The sequence below is a fragment of the Sapajus apella genome, unplaced genomic scaffold, assembly GCF_009761245.1.
Source record: "Sapajus apella isolate SASKATOON/1434 unplaced genomic scaffold, GSC_monkey_1.0 scaffold40, whole genome shotgun sequence".
In the NCBI taxonomy this organism is placed as follows: Eukaryota; Metazoa; Chordata; class Mammalia; order Primates; family Cebidae; genus Sapajus; species Sapajus apella.
The window spans coordinates 16,855,968-16,878,935 of NW_022436980.1; the positions used below are offsets into that span (position 1 = coordinate 16,855,968).

Here is a 22,968-nt window from a genome sequence, read left to right on the forward strand (position 1 = left end):
TTTCCCCATTCTGTAGGTTGCCTGTTTACTCTGATGCTAGTATCTTTTGCTCCTTTAATCTTTCTAAACAAGTGCAGTAAGAAATTTAATTTTGGCCTATCTTCTTGGATGCAGAAAAAAAAAATCTTTTAATTTGCATTCACTTCATTATTAATCAGGTTGAACATATTTTCATATATATTTTGGTCAAAAATTTTTCCACTTTAATTAAATATTTGTTTACTTTTTTTCTTCTTGATTTTTAGAAGCTATTCACATAGCTGTATCCTACTATCTTCTCTGTTTTATACAATATAAAGAAAAATTATTTTTTTCATCTAATATCGTAAGTAAAATAAGCTTATACTTTTCTCCTTTTATCCTTGTATTGGTTTAGGAGAATAGCCATGCTACCCTCTCCCATTAGCTTCCTGTGGCTGCCAAAAAAAAAAAAAGAAAGAAAACTACTACAAACTAGGTGGTGGAGAACTGAAAATAACAGAAATGGGCAGAGTGTGGTGGCTTATGGCTCTAATTCCAGCACTTTGGGAGGCTGAGGGGTGAGAATCACCTGAGGTCAGGAGTTCGAGACCAGCCTGGCCAAAATGGCAAAACCCCATCTCTAATAAAAATAGAAAAATTAGCTGAGCATGGTGGCAAATGCCTGTAATCCCAGCAACTCCTGAGACTAAGCCAGGGGGATAGCTTGAACCCTGGAGACAGAGGTTGCAGTAAGCTAAGATCAAGCCACTGCACTCCAGCCTGGGTAACAGAGTGAGACTGTCTCAATAATAATAATTATTATTATAAGTAAACGAAACAAAATAGCAGAAATGTATTACATCACAGTTCTGGAGGTTAAGAAATATGAAATCAAGATGTCAGCAGGACAGTGCTTCTTCTGAAGAATCTGTGAAAACAACCTGCATTTCCCCTCCCTAGCTTCTGATATTTGTTGGCAATTCTTAAGGCTGTTAGGTTTGTAGCTTCATCACTCTAATCTCCACCTCTGTCTTCATGTGGCCTTCTTTGCTATGTGTCAATGTTGATCCTCTGATTAAGTCTTATTCTTTGTCTTACAAAGACATCAGTCACTGAATTTAAGATACATCCTAATCCAAATTGACCTAATTTTAGCTAAATATATCTGCAATGACCCTGTGACCATAAGGTCACATTCTGAGGTATGGATAGGTGTGAATTTTTGGAGGACAGTATTCAACACACTGTAACTCATAAAATGAGTGGTATACACATCTCACATTTTTTCTATTCATTAAGTTTTTGAATTTTTATGAATTTTCAGTAAAATCACCTGATTTTGTTGTTTTTCCTGGAGGAGGGAGAGACTTTTTTGCACAATTTTTTAGTAATATAATTTTAATAGTTATTTCAATATTTATTTATTCTTAAAAATTTTGAAAATATATTTTTCTTCAGATTTGACTATCTCATCTACAATTTCAGAATAAGTGACAATTATTTATGATGATTGTTTTGATGATTTTTAGGTTTGTTTGTTTGCTGATATGTGGGTTTTGTTTAAATATTGTTTATTTGTATAATATGTTTTCCTCTTAGTCCTTTGGAAAGTGTGTCTAAACAATTAGTCATCAAGGAAACTAGCTTTTAATTTTATTGACCCATGGCTGCAAAGGGTCATATATGTTCTTAATACCTCTTACTTATTAAAATATTGCTTTCCATAGATTTACAAATACAATTCAAAATTCTGTTTCCTTGAAACACAAATACTTCTGAGACTAGTATATTAAAAGCTTCCATTGTGGTTATACATTTTAAATATTTTTGTTATAAATATGTCATTTGTACTTTGTTTCTAACAAGTTTATGTTGTTAGGTATTATAGGTTAGAGATTTTTATATATGTTTATGAATTCATAGCCTTATTAGCATGCTTGTTACTATTTTTTTATTTTTGGCCTTTGTATTTTAATTTATGTTTTATATATTAACATGACTACATTTTCTTTATATTATATAACATTTACCTTATATATCATTGTTTATTTTGATATATGCAAGTTTTCTGTTTTCTGTAGTAAGACTGGCTTGGATTCTTTCACCTGAAACATACACATTTTTATTTTTATTTTTATTTATTTTTTATTTTTCTTATTTTTTAAAGACAGGGTTTCACCATGTTGGTCAGGCTGGTCTTGAACTCCCGACCTCAGGTGATCTGCCCGCCTTGGCCTCCAAAGTGCTTGGATTACAGGTGTGAGCCACCACACCTGGCCGAAACATACACATTTTAAATGCTTGCTTTAGAAACTCTGTAGATTTATGTCTTTAGCCCGTTTACCACATTGTCCTTTAATTTCATTTTGGTCCACATCGGTGTATATTTTAAGTGTTATATATCATATTTTAAAATATACTATACAATTGTTATATGTTTTGTGTACTTTGCTTGTAATATCTTGTATACTTGCCTGTAACAAAATACCTGATTAGGACATAATTGAAGTATTGAAGCTATAAAATGTCTGCAAAATGTTTAATGTATACTCTTTCTTCTAAAACGGAATGCATTCTACTTTATCTTTAGGTAGGTTTGATCCCCAATAATTTTTCTTTTTACAAACTGGGTTCCAAATCTTTGTTGTCAAGATAGCCTTAGGTATATTGAAGCAATCCAATTTTTTTGTGAAAACACTTGAAAATGTTCCTGATAATCTATTGTTTATGTGAAAGAAAGATTAAAAAAAAAAAGATAAAACATAAAGAAAGAAAACAGGACAATATATTAATTTCACATGTTTCAACCTAGTAAATATTTTTGTTTGTTTGCCTGTTTGTTTTTCTTAGGGACAGGTTCTTGCTATGTTGTCCAGGCTGGTCTAGAACTCTTGACCTCAAGTGATTTTTTCACCTCAGCCTCCATAGTGCTGGGATTACAGGCATGAGCCATCACACCCCTAATAAATTTTTATACTTCAACCTGAGTAGTTCAACATTCTATTTGGGAAATAAACTCCTCCAACATTTGTGTTTAGACAACACTTTGCCTAAAATATATTACTTTATTCAGTTTTTTCCACTGTCTTGGTATATGTGAACACATGTTTATGGCTTTCTTGGGTTTGTATGTTTGGATCAATAGCTGCAAGAAAGATATTAATAAAGAAAAAAACTAAAAATAGGTAAGATATGGAGACAATCTTCATATCAATTTTATTAGAGGAAAGATGACAATGTACCAAATACAGTATTATTTAAAATTGAATCATTCAAAGTCTCAGGCACATAGAGTTTTATTATCGAATATTTAGGCCACATATCAGACTAGTTGGAGACAGACACATTACTGGGGGAGGGAAACAGAAGTATCTACAAAAGGAAATAGAGTTTCATTCTATCAGTCATCCTGGAAAGGGTTTAATTTTTGCCAAGAAATGTGGCAAGTCTTAGAAAATGAATTGTATGCAAGGAGCCAGTTAATCTTGAAGCATTTCTGATTGTGAAGATGAGTCAGCACCAACCTAAAGGAGGCTATTAATATGGGCTTATCTATTACCAAACTTTCAGAATAAAATGTCATTGCTACTTACACTTAGGCTCATTTGTACTGTCAAAAATTAGCTAAAGCATGCACAGCCTCTTTCATATTTTACAGTAGCAGATGAATATTACAAAAATGTCTTTGGGAATTACAAGGATGACTATCTCTAGTGACTAGACAATTGGACCAAACTAATTTGATTACAGAATAGTAAGATCTGAAATAAATGTGACAAAATGTAGACATTTTCTAATTCAAAGTAGTAAAAATAATATTTGTCATATCATTCTCTGTAACTGCTTAGTGCATATGAAAATTCCATAATTTAAAAGAAGCATAGACATTTTACAGTACAGACTGAAGTAGAAAACCTTCATTATGGTGCATATCACTTTATACTAAAATTGTTTACATAGTTTTACGTCTGTGATTTCAGCATTTAGAGTAAATCATGACTTATTCATCTTTGTGTACTCAACATTTTTTTTTTTTTTGAGACAGAATTTTACTCTTGCTGCCCAGGCTAAAGAGCAGTGGTGCGATCTCAGCTCACTGCAACTTCTGCTTCCTGGGTTCAGGCTATTCTTCTGCCTCAGCCTTCCGGGTAGCTGGGATTACAGCCACCCACCACCATGCCTGGCTAATTTTTTTTGTATTTTTAGTAGAGACAGGGTTTCGCCATATTGGGCAGGCTGGTCTCAAACTCCTGACCTCAGGTGATCCGCCCACCTTGGCCTCCCAAAGGGCTGTGGTGGCAAGCATAAGACACCGTGTCCAGCCAACACTTTTAATAAAATATAAAATCACAAATAATGATTGCAATAATCTGAAAGTAATTGAATTAATTAGCAAGAAAAATACAGAGCAGAAGGTATATGATGTATTTGTTAGACAGTGAATAAAAACCTGCATCTGGATTAAGTATGTGGGTAGAGAAATAGGAAAAAAAAATAAATCATAAAAATAAGTCTGTATAATGATGGGTACCACATGTCTGACAGATAGGTAGACTTTAGCCTGAGAAAATAATCTAGGATTGATTGTGTGCCAAATAATAACATGCATAGAGCAGTGATATATGAGATGAATATAAACTGTAGACAAAATTACATTTTTTTCAAAGAATGCAATAGAAAACTGTTAGAACAATCTAGATAAATGGAGTTGAGAGTCTGGACTAGCTATATGAGTAAAAAAAAGGAAAGAAATATATGTAAATACAAACATTAGCCCAGAATAATAAAACAAAGTATTTAATATAATTGCCTTCATTGAGATACTGAGGCACATAGAATTGAAGTAACTTGCTCAAGGGTTTGTAGCCAGACATTCTGGCCCTGGAATTAATGTTTGATGCAGGGGTTGAATAGCATGTAATACTAAGTGATGAACAAATTGGTGAAAAGATGACCCTATTGAAAATTACAATAATACTACACAAAAAGATGAATTGGTAACTATCACATTAAAAAGAACAGAATAGATCAATGAAACTCAATGTATGACTAAGAATGTTTTAAATCAGTTAAGAAATAAAATAATAGTAAGATAGTTTTTGAAGAGATAATGACTGAGAATGTCCTATAACTGGGGAAAGGCATTAGTCATCAGGTTTAATAGCTTAATAAATACCAAGTCAGAGTGAAATAAAATGGCAAGTATGTCTACACATGGATATATCATAGTGTTTTAAAATACAATGAATACAGAAGTAAAGTAGCCTAAAACAAAGAGAGATTGTAAGATTCCTGGAAAAAGTGATTGTAAAATTAACATTGGATTTTTAATGAGGATACCTGAATTTAGTTAAAGAACATAATAACTGTGCTGTGAGGAAAACAATAGCTTTGAGTCTGCAATTTTCTGCCAAGCCCAACTATAATTGAGGAGAAAAAGTCAAAAACGTTATCACAATGGTAAACAAAATAGATGTGGCGTCTCACTTGTCACTCTACACGTTTGAAATATCAAAAGGGCACTCAACAGTGAGAAGTTGACAATGTGCTGCTCAGAGAGTGACCAGTAGCTAATATATGTCTTATGTCCTGAGATGGAACTCCTGCATTTGAAGGAATTGAGTTTACTGGTACTGGGCAAGGCATGTGGGTATGTAACAGGTGATATGGTTTACTTCTGTCTCCTCACCCAAACCTCACCTTGAACTGTAATCCCCAGAATCCACGCATGTCAAGGGTGGGACCAGGTGGAGGTAGTTGGATCATGGGGGAGGTTTCCGCATGCTGTTCTCATTATAATGAGTCCGTCTCATGAGATTTGATGATTTTATAAGTGTCTGGCATTTCCCCTGCGTGCATACACTTCGTCTTGCTGCCCTGTGAAGAAGGTACCTGCTTCTCATTTGCCTTATGGCTTGATTATAAGTTTCTTTGGCTTCCCCTGCAATTCAGAATTGTGAGTCGATTAAATCTCTCTCCTTTCTAAAATACCCCATCACAGGTATTTCTTCATAGCAGTGTGAGAATGGACTAATACAATAGGGCTTCATATATATAGCCAGGAACACATCTGTTGCCAGCACAGTTTTCAATAAAGATTAGTGCATGGGTTTTACTACCTCTTTATTAACTCTTTGTTAAAAAAGAAATTGGTAAGGCATCACAATAGAACTTGCATTATCATAACTACTGAAACAAAATGTTTAAGATATGCATACTACAACTGAAGAAGTTAAGCTCAATGGGAAGAGAGACATGGTACAAAAGTCATTTGTAATGCATGGCTTCAAAAATATTCTTCTCAGAGAAGTGAAAAAGTGCAGTGCAAGCTCTATCCAGAGCCCTAAGAACCTCAGCTGGGAGTGTACACATGGATTTCGCTGTTAAACTGTACATTGTGGAGGTGGCCAGCACAGAATTCCATTAAACTGTGAAACTGGATTAAGTAAGCTTTTCTACTGATGAGACTATGGAGAGAAGTAGAATCCAAGTATGAGAAAATACGTTGGCATGTGGAGATATTTGAAGATATTAAAGTATAGCCTAGGGAGAATAGCCTGGATTGATTCTTGAGTCAAAAAACAGATTTAAGATTTTGTTTTGTTTTGGTTTGGTTTGGTTTAATAGGGGTTGCATGTAGAGAGGGACATTTTGCCTTGCAGAGATAAAAACAAGTAAATGTCAATAAATTATTAAAATATAAAAATCTATACTACCTAGGATGTCATCGGAATGTTCATGGTGAGCATCAGAGAAACTAGTATTCAAATTGTTTAAGGCTTACCATTAAAACAGGAGAAGAAAAAATGCTAAGACTTGGAGGCATGATATTGCAGCATGTTTGTGGCAGTACAAGATTTTTATAAGATTTAAGCTTAGCCAGTGGAATTATCAGTGATTTGGGAGAAATAAATCCTAAGTCAATTTTAGATTTGAGGTAACCATGGAACATGTGGTGGAGGTATAATTCATAGATGATTGAAATACAGGTCTAAAACTTTGGAAGGAGACTTTTGCCATTTGAAAGGCATTAGCATGTAAGTAGCTCACAAGTAAAGTGAACAAGGTCATTCAGTTAGAATACATATATAATTTAGAAAGCAGAAGAAAACCACATTTTAGGACCAATTGAGTACTAGTTAAGTATGCCAATGGTATTTCATAAGAATACTTTAATGTGCATATTAATGTAATATTTTAATAAGTGAGAAAAGAGAATTAAAAAATTGTTTTTCCTTAGATCATATGCAACATTTTAACCTGAGATTCAAATCAGCTCATGGAGAGCTCCCCATGATTTAAAAGTGGATAGCTATAGCACTGCAGCTGCTTTCTGGGACATTTCTGAAAGATAGTGGTGAAGAGGAATCATCCCAGTGGGTAGGACTTTGAAGTGTCATCCCTGGTTGCTTAAAAAAGCCAGCTAGACCTTTAATTGTATAGTGGTTAATGGGCTATAGAGAAATGGCTGGATCATTAGGGACTTGGAAGGAACATGATTGGAAAATTGGTGACAAAGAATTTGGAGAGGGGATATGTAGAAGGACCTCCCTGAATGGACACCAAAAGTGAAATAATTGTGTTTTATGTTAATGTTCACCAAAGAAAGACCTCAAGAGAAAATTTTAATAATCAAGTGGATTGGATGATCCATTCTTTGGATATTAGTCAGCCTCTTTTCCCAGCCTTGCCATTACTTTATAAGCTCATGAACAAAGTGGCCAGGAAGGCAAGGATGGAGATTAGGTATGGGTTTAGCAACATGGATTTTTGCTCACCATGGCTAGCCTGGCTATGCCAAATTTGGAGTGGCCAATGTGTCAACAGCAGAGACAAATAGTAAAACTTCAATATGGCACCATCCCCTGGTGTGATCAGCCAACAGTCTGATGGCAGGGAAATTACACTGTACTGCTTCCATTATGGGAGGGACATCATTTTGTCCTTACTGGAATAGGCTCTCTGGATCTGGATTTGTCTTCCATGCATTCAGTGTTTCTGACAAAACTACCATCCATGGACTTACAGAATGTTTTTTAAGCTGCCATTTTATTCCACACAGCATTGCTTTTAACCAGGGTACTTACTTCACAGCCAAAGAAGTGTGTCAGTGGAGTCATGCCCATGGAATTTCCTGGTTCTACAATGTTCCCTACGATCCTGAAGCATCTGGCTTGATAGAAGGGTAGAAGTGACTTTTGAAGACTCAGTTACAGTGCCAGCTGGGTACAATATTTTGCAGGGCTGGTTCAGGGTTTTCCAGAAGACTGTATATTCTCTGAGTCAGTGTTCAATACATAGTACCTGTTTCAGCCACAGCCAGGATTCACAAGTTCAGAAATCAAAGGGTAAAAAATGGGAGTGGCATCACTATTATCCCTAGTGACTCACTAGCAAAATTTTTGTTTTCTCTTCCTGCAGCTTTATGCTTTGCTTTCCCAGAAGTCTTAACTCCAGAGGAAAAAAATACTTCCGGTAGAAGACACAGTTACAATTCTATTGAAATTGAAGTTAAGACTTCCAGCCACATTGGGTTCCTCAAGCCTCTGACTCTACAGTCCATGAAGGCAGTTATGGCATTGGCTAGGGTGATTGATCCTGAGTCTGAAGAATAAATTGAACTACTACTTCATAATGGAGGTAAGAAAGAGTGTGTAGCAATTCAGGAGATCTCTTAGGTGGTCTATAAGTATTATCATGTCTTGTAATTAAGGTCAATGAAAAACCGCAACAACCCAATCTAGGCAAAACTATGAATGGTCCAGAATCTTCAGGGATGAATATTTCAGTTTTGCCACGAGGTAAAGAATGATGGCAAGCTAAGGTTCTTGTGAAAGACGAAGGAAATATAGAATGGGTAGTAGAAGAAGGTGATTATTGTAAGTACCAGCTATGGCCATGTGAGCAGTTAAATAAATGAGGACTATAATTGTCATAAGTATGTCCTCCTTTTATTTTTAATATCTATTTGTGTGTACATATACATGAATTAAGGAATGTCTTTGTTTTCTTCACACTTTTGTTTTCTTATCACGTAATATAAGATGTATTAACTTTATATCAGTATTTAAATATTGTTAATTTTATATCATAGTATTTAAGGTATGAGATATCCAGAGAAAAGTAACCATTACTCAAGGCCATTAACTCCTCTTCTGGGGAAGGGATTAGTGCATCTTGTTTTGAATTGCATGATATTTGTATAATATTAAGTGAAATTATGACCTTATTATTGTGTTTATATGGAGATTAAGTTTGGCTTAAGGAGATTTTAACAGGAGACAAGTTGACAAGGGTTCAACTTGTGATGGTTTATTTTATGTGTCAACTTGACTGGGGTAAGGGCTGCTCAGATAGGTGATAAAACTGTATTTCTGTTTGGGATTGTGATTTTTTTTCTAGAAGAAATTAACACCTAAATCAGTAAACAGTAAAGAAGATCTGGCCTCACCAATGTGAGTCAGCATTGTTTAATCCATTGAGGTCCCAGATAGAATAGAGAAAAGGCACAAAATAGAGAAAGGGCAAATCCTTTCTCTTATCGTGACTAGAACCTTCATCTTTTCCTGCCCTCAGATTGAAGTTCCTGGTGTTAAGAACTTTGGACTCTTGGACTTACACCAGCCTTGAGCCTCGGGCTAGGAGCTAAACCATAGCTTCTCTGGGTCTTGGGTCTTTGTACTTAGATTGAACACCAGCTTTCCCTGTTCTCTCAGCACATCATTATCTCTTTCAGATTTAAATATTGGAGATATTCAAGGTGTTTTCTTAAATCCCTTATGTCTTTTCACAGTTTCCTAAAAGATATATATATATATATATATATATATATATATATATATATATATTATGATTTCCAAAAATAATATCTCACATGAATCCGTATTTTAAACTTGAGATGACTTTATTCTGTTGATTCCTTGGTATTTCTACTTGGACATCTGAAAGGCAATTATTTTAAAACATCAGCACTCCAGTCTTCTGACACTTATTCTCTTGGTGTTCCTCTCTCCTTTGGGCAGGTGGTAAAAAATGACTACTTGGCACTACACTGCCCTTAATGCTCAACAAAGCCTTAATGTAGTCATGTGCATAGTTCCTTCCAAGAAAAGAGAATCTCAGTAGTTTGACTTGGGACAAGAAAATACCTGTAGTCCAAACAATGATGGCCAGAAAGAGGTATCAAGAGCTTTCTTGCGAAACAGTTTCAAAGCAGACTCTGAAAAGAGTGAAACCATGTTCTCTAAGAAGGAAGCACAGGAGTGAGAAGGACATAATAAGCAAAGAAAATGATAGGACACTTGGACACAATAGGTAGAAACACCTTATATAGTATGATTTGGATTCATTTTAAGAACTAAAGGCACATCAGGAGAAAAGCCATTGATATTCTTCATTATATTTATTCATTATTGAAATTTTTAAAAAATATTTCTGTCATGTGTAACGTATAAAGATTCTTTCTATAGAGGAGACCTGCTATATACAACTAGAGACAGAGTTCTGAAATCTGCTTTTTATTTTCAGTGTATAAGATTTGTACTATCCAATAATGAACCTACATAAAGAGTGATTAATAAACATAACAAGAACCTGATGTAACCTGGATGAATCATACTAGAGAATGCCCAAATTATGCCATGTATTTCTACAATATTTTATTACAAAACAAAGACTGAGTAATTTAATTTTAAACTTCACTTACATTTTAAATTAACTGACTATAGAAGTCAATATAAATGTACAAATTCTGGGGAAAAACTAAAATTTTTCCAAATTTAAAATAAAATACTTAAAAACTTTAAAGATTTAAATGTTAATGTAATTACAATTATTTCATAGTCCTAAAAAACATTTCTCAATTGAATGGCCCACAATAAGAAACTTTGATAGTATGGTTATTTGCATCTGGTCTTAGATTTCCTGTGATTTTTCACTATGTTACTCTGGAAAAAGAGTATTTCTTGTGATATATTTTATTTTTCCTATATAAAGAACATGGTATAAAATAAATTATGTAACAAAAAAAAGTCCAGGCCAAATTTTACATGTACATTTTATGTATATAAATTTTTGTCTAAGCATATGTGGGTGCACATGTGTATATGTTTGTTTTCATCTGGGAGAAAGAATTAATGTCTTGAGAGTTAAATAGCTGTAGTTTTTTATGCATAAGTGATGCATCATTTGTACATAAATGACCCAAATGATTCTCATTAATAAGGCCAAAATTACTTACATTTCAGAATGATAAATTAGTATAATATATATTCAGTTGTGTATATTATAAATAATCTGTAGTTCATTGCCTTTAATTATATTAATTTTTATCACTATTTCAGGTAGTTTAAATACTATGATATATGCATTTCAAGGATAATAAATCTTCATTTAAAGTGGGCAATACTGGAATATATGTTTCAGTTCTTCATATGAAAAAGAATTGTGTGAAATGACCAGGTAGGATCAAATGAGTATAAACAGTATACAGGAACTTAACCATCTTGGAAATTAACATTTGAAATAAGATATTCTTCACATTTGAACAATAATTATAATAAATAGCAACAACTCTAATGAAGTATATAATGATAGCTAAGTTTATTGAAAGCTAAAACATGCCATATATAACTCATTTAATCTATGTTACTATCATACTACCTTTGTTTTATGGAACTAGTAACTGAGGACCAAAAATGTTACGTAAAAGCAATTGGTACAACTAAGTTTCTAATCCAGGCAATTTGTCCACCAACTTTTATTACATTCAGAATAGCAGGAAAGGATATTTAGCATTTTTAGCTTGATGGGTATTCACATTTTCATTTAGCTTGATAGGTATTCACACTTTATATGTATCAGCTCATCTCTAGGCACCATTGGGAATTCATTACCTTGCTTCCTTAGACATGTCTTTGAAATGAAAAATGAATCACAGAAATATAAACAGAAATCTTCAGTAGGTTTGAAGTCACATTCCATACAAAATTCTGAGTTTTTAAATCCTGCAAATTTCATCTTTCATTTTATAAGACATCGTGGAGGTCCAGTCATTCTCCTTGCACACCATATTGTTCTCTGGCTCTTGCTTTATTCTGTCATCCAGAAATCCAAAGCTGCAGCTGCCTCTTTTACATTTGCTGCATCCACACTGATTCCCAAACTGCTGAGGTTTTTCTAGAAATTCTCGGTCTGTCTCACTCTTCTCACCTGCAGTTTCCCAGCTATCACATATGTGGTGGTGGGAAAGGAGTTTCGTTCTACCACTACCTTTTATAAAAATTTAAGGCTGGGTGTGGTGGCTCACACCTGTAATCCCACCACTGTGGAATCAGAGAAGAAGTAGAGAAATAATCTTTATTATCTTTACAATTCCAGAATAATCACTTTAAAAATAAGATACAATGATGTCATAATCTTTAAAAAATAATCTAGATTTTTACATCCAAATAAAGGCCATACTTTTAAATATAACACTAAGACAGAGGCTTCTCTGACCACATGTGTATTCATATTTATCCGTGTGATCAAAGCAAAGGTCTGCTGAATACAGCTGGCCCTGGATGAACTTATCAGTTAGTCCATCTGATTTCCCACAATATTCAGATCTCCATTCACTAGCACCTCCAATGCAGAGGCCTCTTAACTTGTTATTGTTCTTTGATTAATAGTAGCATATGATACTGATAAGGTTTGGATTTGTGTCCCCACCCAAATCTCATTTAGAATTATAATCCCTAATGTTGGAGGAAGGGCCTAGTGGGAGACAACTGGGTAATGGGTGCAATTTCCTCTTGCTATTCACATGATAGGGAGTGAGTTCTCATGGGATCTTGTTTAAAAGTTTGTAATGCCTCCTGCTTCAGTCTCTTCCTCCTGCTCCAGCCATGTAGGACGTGCCTGCTTCTCTCTCACCTTCTGCCATGATTCTAAGTTTGCTTAGGCATCCATACCCATGCTTCCTGTACATTCTGTGGAACTGTGACCCAATTAAACTACTTTTCTTTCAGTTTGAGGTAGTTCTTTATAGCAATGAGAGAATAGACTAATACGAATATTTACTGGTGAATTAACTGTTTCATCTTCAAACTCTATTTATGCTATCTCCAAAACATGTGAAAGATTACTGAGTAAAAATGAATTATAAAACATTTAATATATTTTTTCACTTAGAGTATTTTATATATCCAATTACAAAGTTGAAATAAACTTTATAAAATTTGAAATGTTACAGTGTGTCAAATACAAACATTATCAAGGCACAATTGTTGATAAAACATTCACAATATCTTAGTACATTGTGGCATGAATATATTCTGGCATAAACAGTGTGGCCACAATTCTTGATATGAAACTACAGAGGAGAAATTTCACCAAGTAATGTCCCACTCCCTCCTGTAAAACAGTTGTTTTTTCTAAAGCAACAATATTTATATGGAAAGTAATTGTAAAACTTTTATTCTTAATTACTCATAACTTATATAATAAATTGCAATGTGTAATATGAATAAAAATTTAATGAGTACAGATTTTGCATCCATTAAACATTTTAGACATAATTTTCAAAAGGTGCACTTCTCTTATGGTATAAAGAATTATGCAGAGAAGTACTACAGTTGCTGTCAAAGTAGTTAATATATAACATACAAACAGTTGACAGTAACGAGATGGTAAACTATTTACCAAAGGAAATATGTATTGTAGAGGAATTAAATCTTGGCTTGAAATAATTTTTCTTGCTTAAGATATAAGTCAATGGGTCATTTTAAAAAAATCAATGATTTCATAGTATTAAATCTGAATGAAATGACCTAAAATTTCTAGATTTGAATCTTCAAAGGAAAGTATAATTTTATGGAGCAATTTTATTAAAGATACTTATGTGCTTTTCTGTTTTAAATGAAAACTTGTGAATAATATGAGTTTTATTTAATTTGAAAATTTAATAACTAGCTATATTTTGATTTATATTTTATTTTCAAAAGAAAATAGCTTTTCCAAACATAAATTAGCTTCTCTCTGTCAAATCACTTGTTATCCCCTGAATTTTGAAATGAACGAATACATGCATGAGGTAACTGAACATATATATGCTGTTCACATTTTCTATAATGGTCAAAGTTCCTAGGAAGTAAATATCAAGTATACTTGCAATAACCACTCCAGAGCTCTTAGTGGAGAAATTTTAAATTCAAATAGTAAATAAATAACATAAAGCAGTACAATGACAATTGTATTTTATCATATTGATACACAATTGCTTTATCCTCTACAAAAGCAGAGAAATAATTATTGCTGGATTTTGACCATTTTGTATAATAAAAGTAGTCAAATATGGTACCATGAATATGTATGCATCTCATTTTACCAACCTTGCTATTTAGGCTTCACTTCAAATTCAAAATCTATGATAGTATGAAAGAAAAATAAATTCATATTTTAAGTGGAAGAATAAAATGAGAAGACTTCCTCTACAACAGTGGTTTTAGAGTTCAACAAAATCAGCAATACCTTTTGTGTATATAATTTCATTTATAGAATGCTAATAAATAAAAAGACAATAAACATGAAGTTATATCCTGCCTGATTCTCCCCCTACAAATCCTCATCACTGAGAAACCTGAAGTTTTACAAATTATTTTGAAAATCACTGTTCCTTAAGCATATTTTATTTTTTGCTTATTATAGTGGAATTGTAATTAAGTTGGTTTTTGCTTATTCTTTAAAACTAAAATGGTCTGAAAATTAATGCAGTAGTGTCATAATTGGCAAGGACAGTTTTTTATCTATGGCTTCCCTAAAAATATATGTGAAGAGTTTCCTAAAAAGTTTATATTTCTATCTTGCCCTCTCTTTATTTTCCTTTCATATTTTCTCTTTCATTATTTTTGCAATAAAGCCATTTGTATGGAAATAAAAATAAATACATTTGTGTCATGACATTAGTCTGAAGTCTTATGAAGCTTTAAGGTGGTTGATTTTCTCCTGAATCATGTGACTGTGAAAAACTCATAGGAATTTGAGAGAGTCTAATATGGGTTGCTCCAGTCACATTCTTCCCTAACTCACCTAATGGCAATTTCATCCTTCTAATTACTCAGAACAAAACCTTTGTGTCATTCTTGACCAGTCTCCTTTCCTCACACCTCAAATGCATTGCATCAGAAAGTCCTTCTATTGTGACAAATGAAAAAAATATACCCCTAATTATTTGTCTGTGAGTACCACATTGTACAAAGCTAACATCGTCTCTAGCATAGATTGTTCCATTGCTTCCTTATATCTAGTTTCTCCAAAATAAGCAGTCAAAGGCTATGGTTACTCATAATCTGAAATGGCTTTCATTTCCATGAGAATAGAAGTCAGTGCCTTACCAGGTCCTTCGTGGACTGGCTCCCATTACCTGTGTGAGCTCATGACTTGCCTTTCTCCCTCCTCCAGGTATGCTGGTTTGTTTGCTCTACCTTGAATATAGCAGGCATGCTATGACTTTAGGGCTTTTGTATTGGCCATTTCGTTTAATTAGAACACCTGTCACTCATCTCTGCATTTCTTGCCTTTTTGCTTATGTCAAGACTGCTCAGAGTCACTAAAGCTGCTTTGACCACCCTGTTTAAAATTGCAACCTTCCCCTGGACCATTCACACTTCCAGTACTCTTTACTCTTTCTCTACCTTTTCTTTTCCACATAGCATTTATTAACAACTCACATACTATATGATTTCCTTATGTTATTTATTTGGTGTCTTCTTTCAGCAGAAGGTAAAATTGAAGGAGAAAGACATTTGTTTAATATGTTTACTGATGTATTCTAAGCACCAAAAACAGAAGGGGCTGGCACATTGTAAGTGCTTAGTGAATATTTAACGGAATCAATAAGGAGATGAATGTATTTTTATATGGGTGAAAAGATTCATTCTCAATGTCCCTTGAAACTTTTTTCATGCCTTTCTGCATTTAATCAAACAATAGCTTTTGAATTAACAGTTAATAGTTAACTGGTTCTATAAGGCACCATTCACTTCAGCATTATAACAGACTGGGAGTATGCACCAGGAGACATTTCGGCACTGTTAGGTTTCCCCAGGACAATGAAATCTGCACATGATACACTGGTATTTGATAAGTCTGAGTAGCGGGAATAATGAATTCAGAGTATAGAAGTAATTTTTCTCCATTATATATTGCAAGCTGTTATTTTATAAATCTTGGCTACAGATTATAAGAAAAATGACTCACTATGCATAAGTATTTATTCTTTACTAATCTTCAAAGGAAAGATAGCATAAATTTACTGTCTTAATATGTTAAGCGTGAATGTTAATTTTGAATAGGTCTGAATTAAACTCAGTACAACAAATCCCTTGTACTATGACTGCTATACTAATCACATATTTTTCTACTGAATTCTCTACAATTCAATATTTATTCTTCATGTCATTCCTAAGAAGGTAATTATTACTATTGAGGTAATTGCATAGTGATAAAGTCATATGAGAAAGATTAAGTGACCAATCCAAGGATGAATAGTGTCCTTCAAGGAGAGAAAAAAAATGAAAGTATTTACATCTGTGAGATTGTAAGACATTCTTGTCATCTCAAATCTTTTAATATGGTACATAGTTTTTTAAATCATTACAGGCATTTATACTACTATTCTTTCTATTCAAAAACTGCTTCAATGAAGAAAGGTAAACTAAAGTTTGCAGGGTTGAAAAAAACACAATTCAGTGTTGAAATATGAGAAGTCGGCTTTGCTTCTAAGTGTTTTGGCATTTTCTGCATGGCAATATTATTGCCTAACTGTGAGGTTGTTTGTTTTCAAATTTGAAAAGGTTACCTCATGGCCACTCAATGAAAGTCTAAAACACTTAAACCTCTGCTTGAATTTAGAAACAGAAAGCTATTCATTATATTTAACAGTTTCTTTATGCACTTTTCATCAAACACAATAATCTTGAATCCAACATCAATTGTATTCTATGACTATTTCTTGAAAGCGAGTATAGCAGTATCAGGCAACTACTGCTGAAGAGTGACTTAGTTCATCTCTCTTCCTATTAATATTTTCATGCTTTTGGACATAGACATTATTTTTGTAGCACTGGAAGTCCTCAAGTTAAAATATCACCAAATGGGTACTGAAAACAAAAAGCTCAATATAGCCATTTCATTTTTATTTTTGCTCTGCAATACATGAGGCAATCCCTGAGTCAAAACTTCGTGGTTCTTGTTAGCTTACAGCAGTCATTCAACATGTGCACACTGAAAATTGAAATTTGTCTATACACATGGTATGATTTCCTTGTTATTTATTTGATGTCATCTTTCAGTAGGAGGTAAATTAGAAAGGGAACGACTTGGTTTAGTGTGTTTGCTGAAGTATTCTAGGCACAAACTAAGAGGTGGCTAGTACATTTTAAGTGCTTAGTGAATATTTAACTGTACAAATGAGAAGATGAAACAATTTATATATGGATGAAAATGTTAATTTCCTTCGCGATCCTACTACTACTACACACACACACATTATTATTTTCAGTTAATTTAATTGTATCAATTTCTGATTTCAAATTACCCCTAATTGTCTTTCAGTGCCACTGATAATATTCTGCCACTCACTGCACCCTTTTCTGTTTATCTGACCTTTGGCATGGTTTCTTTCTTGTGCCTTAGTAAAATTTCCAATATTTTCTATTACTTAAGAATATATGTTGTTGGGGAAAATTATTCAAGTTCCAAAATTATCAATTATCAATAAATGGGCATTCTTTAAATGTTACCATCTTAATTATTTTTAAATAAATAAATATTCTTTGGAAAGGTATGCAATCCCTTTGTCACAATTAATAAATTAATAAAATTAATTTTAAAAATTTTCTAACTAAAAATTAACCTTAATTCTAGGAACTAAACTATCTTAATAGTTCAATTATAGTAAAATAAGAAATAGTTATCATCAATGATGGAAAATTTATATTTCCCTTAATTAAATGTTTAAAACAAATTTTACTTAAATTTCAATAATTTGACTCCTAAATTAATAAGACTATAAAATTCTAAAGTTGAGCAAGATCTTCAAAAGAAGAGACTATAGAAGTCATTAATTGAAGGAAGTTGAAATATGAAAGTCAGTGAAGGAAACAAATTTTTCAAAAATCATAAATCTAGTGAATGGCCAGAGCTGAAACACCAAAATAGTTCATCAGGTTTTTAATTTTAAATTTTAATCAGTCATCACCCCTTCTCCTCTAAGGTAGTGCAAAAATAACAGAGTGTAGTAGCCTGTTATAAATACCAACATCAGTTGTTTTGGTCAACTGGTGAATTCAATTATCCTTTTTACAAATTGTATTACAGAATAAAAATATTCAGTAATGTGCAGGTTTCTTAAGGGAATGACTTAATATGTTTTCACAAACCAGACACACTCAAAACAACATCAAAATTCTGGAATATCGCATTAAAATTCCTTTTATGCTCCTTTCTGTCACAATTGTACCCCATTTTCTTAAGAGTAATTTCTATTCTTACTTCTAATGTTATAGATTAATTTTTCCTATTCTTATACTTTACATATATGAAATCATAATGTTTACCTTTTTATGTTTGCTTTCTGTTCTTTTTCTGAAATTAATTCATCCATGGTCCTTGCTGTATAGTAGTCTAAAGTATAGCTGTATCAGAATTTATTGACTCATTTTATTTGTTATGTTTATTTGGGTAATTTACACTTTGGAGATATTATGAATGGTACTACAATAAACATTATTATACAGAATTTTCATAAACATAAATTTTTTTCTTAGTATTCCAGGGACTGAATTGTTTCTCTTTCCAAATTCATGTGTCAAAATCTTAATCTCCAGTAGTTCAAAATGTGACTGTCTTTGAATATAGAGATGAATAGGTAATTAAGTTAAAATAAGGTTCCAAAGATGGACACTAATCCAGTATGAGTGTTGTCCTTATAAGAAGAGGATATTCAGACAGACACAGAGAGAGGAGGGACAATGTGAAAACACAGGGAGAAGATAGCTGTGTACAAGCCAGGGTAGAGGCCTGAAACATTCTTCCTCAGGGTCCTTAGAAGAAACTAGTGCTCCCACAATCTTGATCTCAGACTGCCAGCCTCCCGAACTGTGACAAAATATATTTCTGTTGTTTAAGCCACCCAGTCTGTGGTATTTTTTAATAACAGCCCTACCTAGAAAATTAATACAAGTATATTCCTAAGAAAGAAACCACCTAGCAAGCTGTGTACATAGGATCTACTTCAATTGACAAAGTTTTCTAAAGTGATTGCAGAAGTTTATAGTTCTGACCACATATGAGCATTCCAGGTGTTCCAAAACTTCTCTCTCTGTATGTACTTTTTCATTAATCTTTCCAGGTGAGCGTGAGGTAGTATTTCATAGTTGCATTTCGCATTCCTGTTAATGATTACTGTAGTTGAGCATAGTGCCATAAGCTTATCTACCATTTAGATATCTTCTTTAATACTTATTATTACTGAATACTCATCTGCAAGCCTGAAATTTAAGGGACATTGTCTCTAGGTTCTTAGCTAGCGTGAGCTTTAATCTCTTTATATCAAGTCTTGCTATCAGCTCTACAGCCTAGCCTTTGCATAGTTTCCCATGTGGGAAAAACAAAAAAGGCCCAGGTACATCTCTTAGATAATTACTTGTGGTTATATTCAATAACATTTGAAATTACCCCTTCACTCTATCATATTTTATCCACAAATCAGAGAATTACTATTGATCCTTTGTGTGCTTATAGTGAATTATACCATTCTCTAAATTATAATCCAGTATTTCACTCACATTAAACTATTTGCTATGTTTTGGATTAAATGTGTTACTCTCTAGTGTGCAGGTTACTGACGCTTTATTTGAATGATGATCACTTATTCCTTTCCAGTTAGAGAATATTTACATGATTCCTTTTTTATCTTGTTTTATTTAGACTTTTAAAAAACCTAATGAGGTTATGATTTGAACTAAGTCAATTAATAGCTTCAAGATTAGAGATGGCTGTGGTGTGAAGCAAATGTTTTTCCTAGAGAGGAATTGGTTTACTTTCTTGAAAACAACAAAATGATCTTTTAAGCTTTGGAGGCAGATATCATAAGTTAAATAAGGTGCAAAGGTCTTTTACTCATCTGTTACTCACTAGTTTATTATTAATAGTGTTTATAATTTATAGAGAATGTCTGTTTTATTTTATGCCATGCAAAATAATTAAGTGTGGCCTCGCTCTTGAATACATTCATCCATTCAAAATTAGGCAACACAATCTATACACAAAGCACCCTGGGTAAAGTAATGGGAGTCTAATTTCAAAGCAATACAGATATTTTAAAAATTATGTCTATGCATTCATAACATATAATTTGTCATTATTTTCCTGCTGTTTAAACATATATGATGTTATGTCAAAGAATTCATTATTCTTTTTTGAACTCTGAACTGTATCTTGAGATATTATCTAAATTAGGTAGTTTTCTTTGTTTTTTGTTTGTTTATTTATTTTTGACGAAGTTGTTTCGTCTAAGAAGAATTTTGATGAGTTTTCCAGAATAAATTTGTTACCTGCTGTAAAGTGCCTAGGTATCTTGTTTTGTAAAATATTATTCAAACCGGAGAGATATTTTAAGAGCCAAATAAATAGTATTATGTCTGAACATATCTGCAATTTTTTTTCTATCATATCACTTCCTCTTAATTATTTTATTTTATTAGTTATCAGGTAAAAGTGGTACGATGATGAAAAATTTAGTAGAAGCGAAAAGTACATAATGGTCTTTGTAAATGATCTGTGCAATCTTTCTTTCAATATCTAATGTTGAATGTAGGATTTCAGGGAAAGAAGCTCTTACAAGCCCTCTTCATCAACCTACTCTACTCACTAATTCCTAGCCCTTTCTCAGGGATGTGAAAAACTAAATTTTTGTTTAGATTGAAGGATGCTTAGTAGAAATGCTGAGCTTTAAGTAGTTAATGGACAGTAGTGTTTATCATGCTTCTTCCTTATGCACTGCTGAAATAGCAGATAGTTTGTTGTTTGAAGCTCTGGAAAATACCAATAAGAAAATCTAGATAGAACACCATAGGATATTAAAGTACATGTCTTCTTTGGTAACTAAATATAATCCCTTAAGGATCAATTCTGTCTTGATATTGAGCATTGGTAGAGAATGAATATTAATCATAAAATATCAAGGAACCATTGACACCTGATTTGTTTTTATAATAGGATCTTTTTAATCCACAAAGTCACATATTTTGGTGAAAATGCAGTGCCCAACTTTAAGAAGGAGGTAGTATATTTGACGTTGGACCTACGTAGAATGGAAAGCTCAAGAAAATTGCATAACCAAGCTTCTCATAGTTCTACTGTGACTACTTCTGCCTCCTTACGACTCCTTCCACAATTGATTCGTACATCCTAATGGGAAATTCTCTATGACCAGTTGGCAGAGGAAAAAAAAAGTAAGATAGTGTCCTATTTCATAGTGGCCTAAAACAACACAAATTTATCATTTTACAGTGCTAGAAACATTCAAAATTGTTCTCCCTGGGTTAAAATTAAAGTGCCTGCAGAGTTGTGTTTCTTTTCTTTTGGAAGCTTCAGGTGAGAATATATTTCTTCATCTCTTCCAGGGGCTAGAGGCCTTCTGCTTTTCTTGGCTCATGTTTTCTTTTTTTAATATATATATTTTATTGCATTTTAGGTTTTGGGGTACATGTGAAGAACATGCAAGATTGTTGCATAGGTACATACATGGCAATGTGGTTTGCTGCCTTCCTCCCCATCACCTATATCTGACATTTCTCCCCATGTTATCTCTCCCCAACTCCCCACCCCCTACTGTCCCTCCCCTCGTCCCCCCCTACAGACCCCAGTGTGTGATGCTCCCTTCCCTGTGTCCATGTGTTCTCATTGCTCAACACCGGCCTATCAGTGAGAACATGTGGTGTTTGATTTTCTGTTCTTGTGTCAGTTTGCTGAGAATGATGGTTTCCAGGTTCATCCATGTCCCTACAAAGGACACAAACTCATCGTTTTTGATGGTTACATAGTATTCCATGGTGTATATGTGCCACATTTTCCCTGTCCAGTCTATCATCGATGGGCATTTGGGTTGGTTCCATGTCTTTGCCATTGTACACAGGGCTAAAATGAACATTCATGTGCATGTGTCCTTATAATAGAACAATTTATAGTCCTTTGGGTATATACCCAGAAACGGGATTGCAGGATCAAATGGAATTTCTATTTCTAGATCCTTGAGGAATCACCATACTGTCTTCCACAATGGTTGAACTAATTTACACTCCCACCAACAGCGCAAAAGCGTTCCTATTTCTCCACATCCTCTCCAGCATCTGTTGTCTCCAGGTTTTTTAATGATCGTCATTTTAACTGGTGTGAGATGGTATCTCAACGTAGTTTTGATTTGCATTTCTCTAATGACCAGTGATGATAAGCATTTTTTCATGTTTGTTGTCCTCATATATGTCTTGGTTTTTTGATCCATATTCAAAGTCAGCAAAGCAACATAATATTTTAAAATCTCTCTGACTGTGATCATCTTGTTTTACCCTCTCTCTTATGACCATTGCAGTTTCACTAGATCTACTCACACAGTCTAATATACTTTTCTCATCTCAAGATAGACTGAATGACATGTTTAATTATGTATGTGATCGTAATTCTCCCTTGCCAAGTGCAATGGACTGAATGTTTGTGTCACACAAAAATCGTGTTAAAATGCTAAGTCCCAGTTTGATGGTATTAGTAGGTAGGGTTTGGGACATAAAATTCTATAAAGGTAAACCCTTTATGAATGAAATTACTACCCTTAGAAAAGCAACCTAAAAGACTTCTTTGGCCTCTTTTCTGTCACATGAGGACACATCAGGAAGAAGGCATTCTATGAACCAGGAAATGAGCCCTCCCCAGACACCAAATTGTCTGGTGTCTTGATCTTAAACTCCC

General features: G+C 33.5%; 1 long non-coding RNA gene across 1 annotated transcript in view; it reads left to right on the forward strand.

The window, feature by feature from the left end:
• LOC116565532 overlaps positions 1 to 22,968 on the forward strand; it is a 235,256-nt gene that overhangs the window by 178,035 nt on the left and 34,253 nt on the right. The window contains exon 2 of the long non-coding RNA XR_004275489.1: positions 699 to 704. This is a non-coding gene — a long non-coding RNA (uncharacterized LOC116565532). The remainder of the gene's footprint in view (positions 1 to 698; positions 705 to 22,968) is intronic.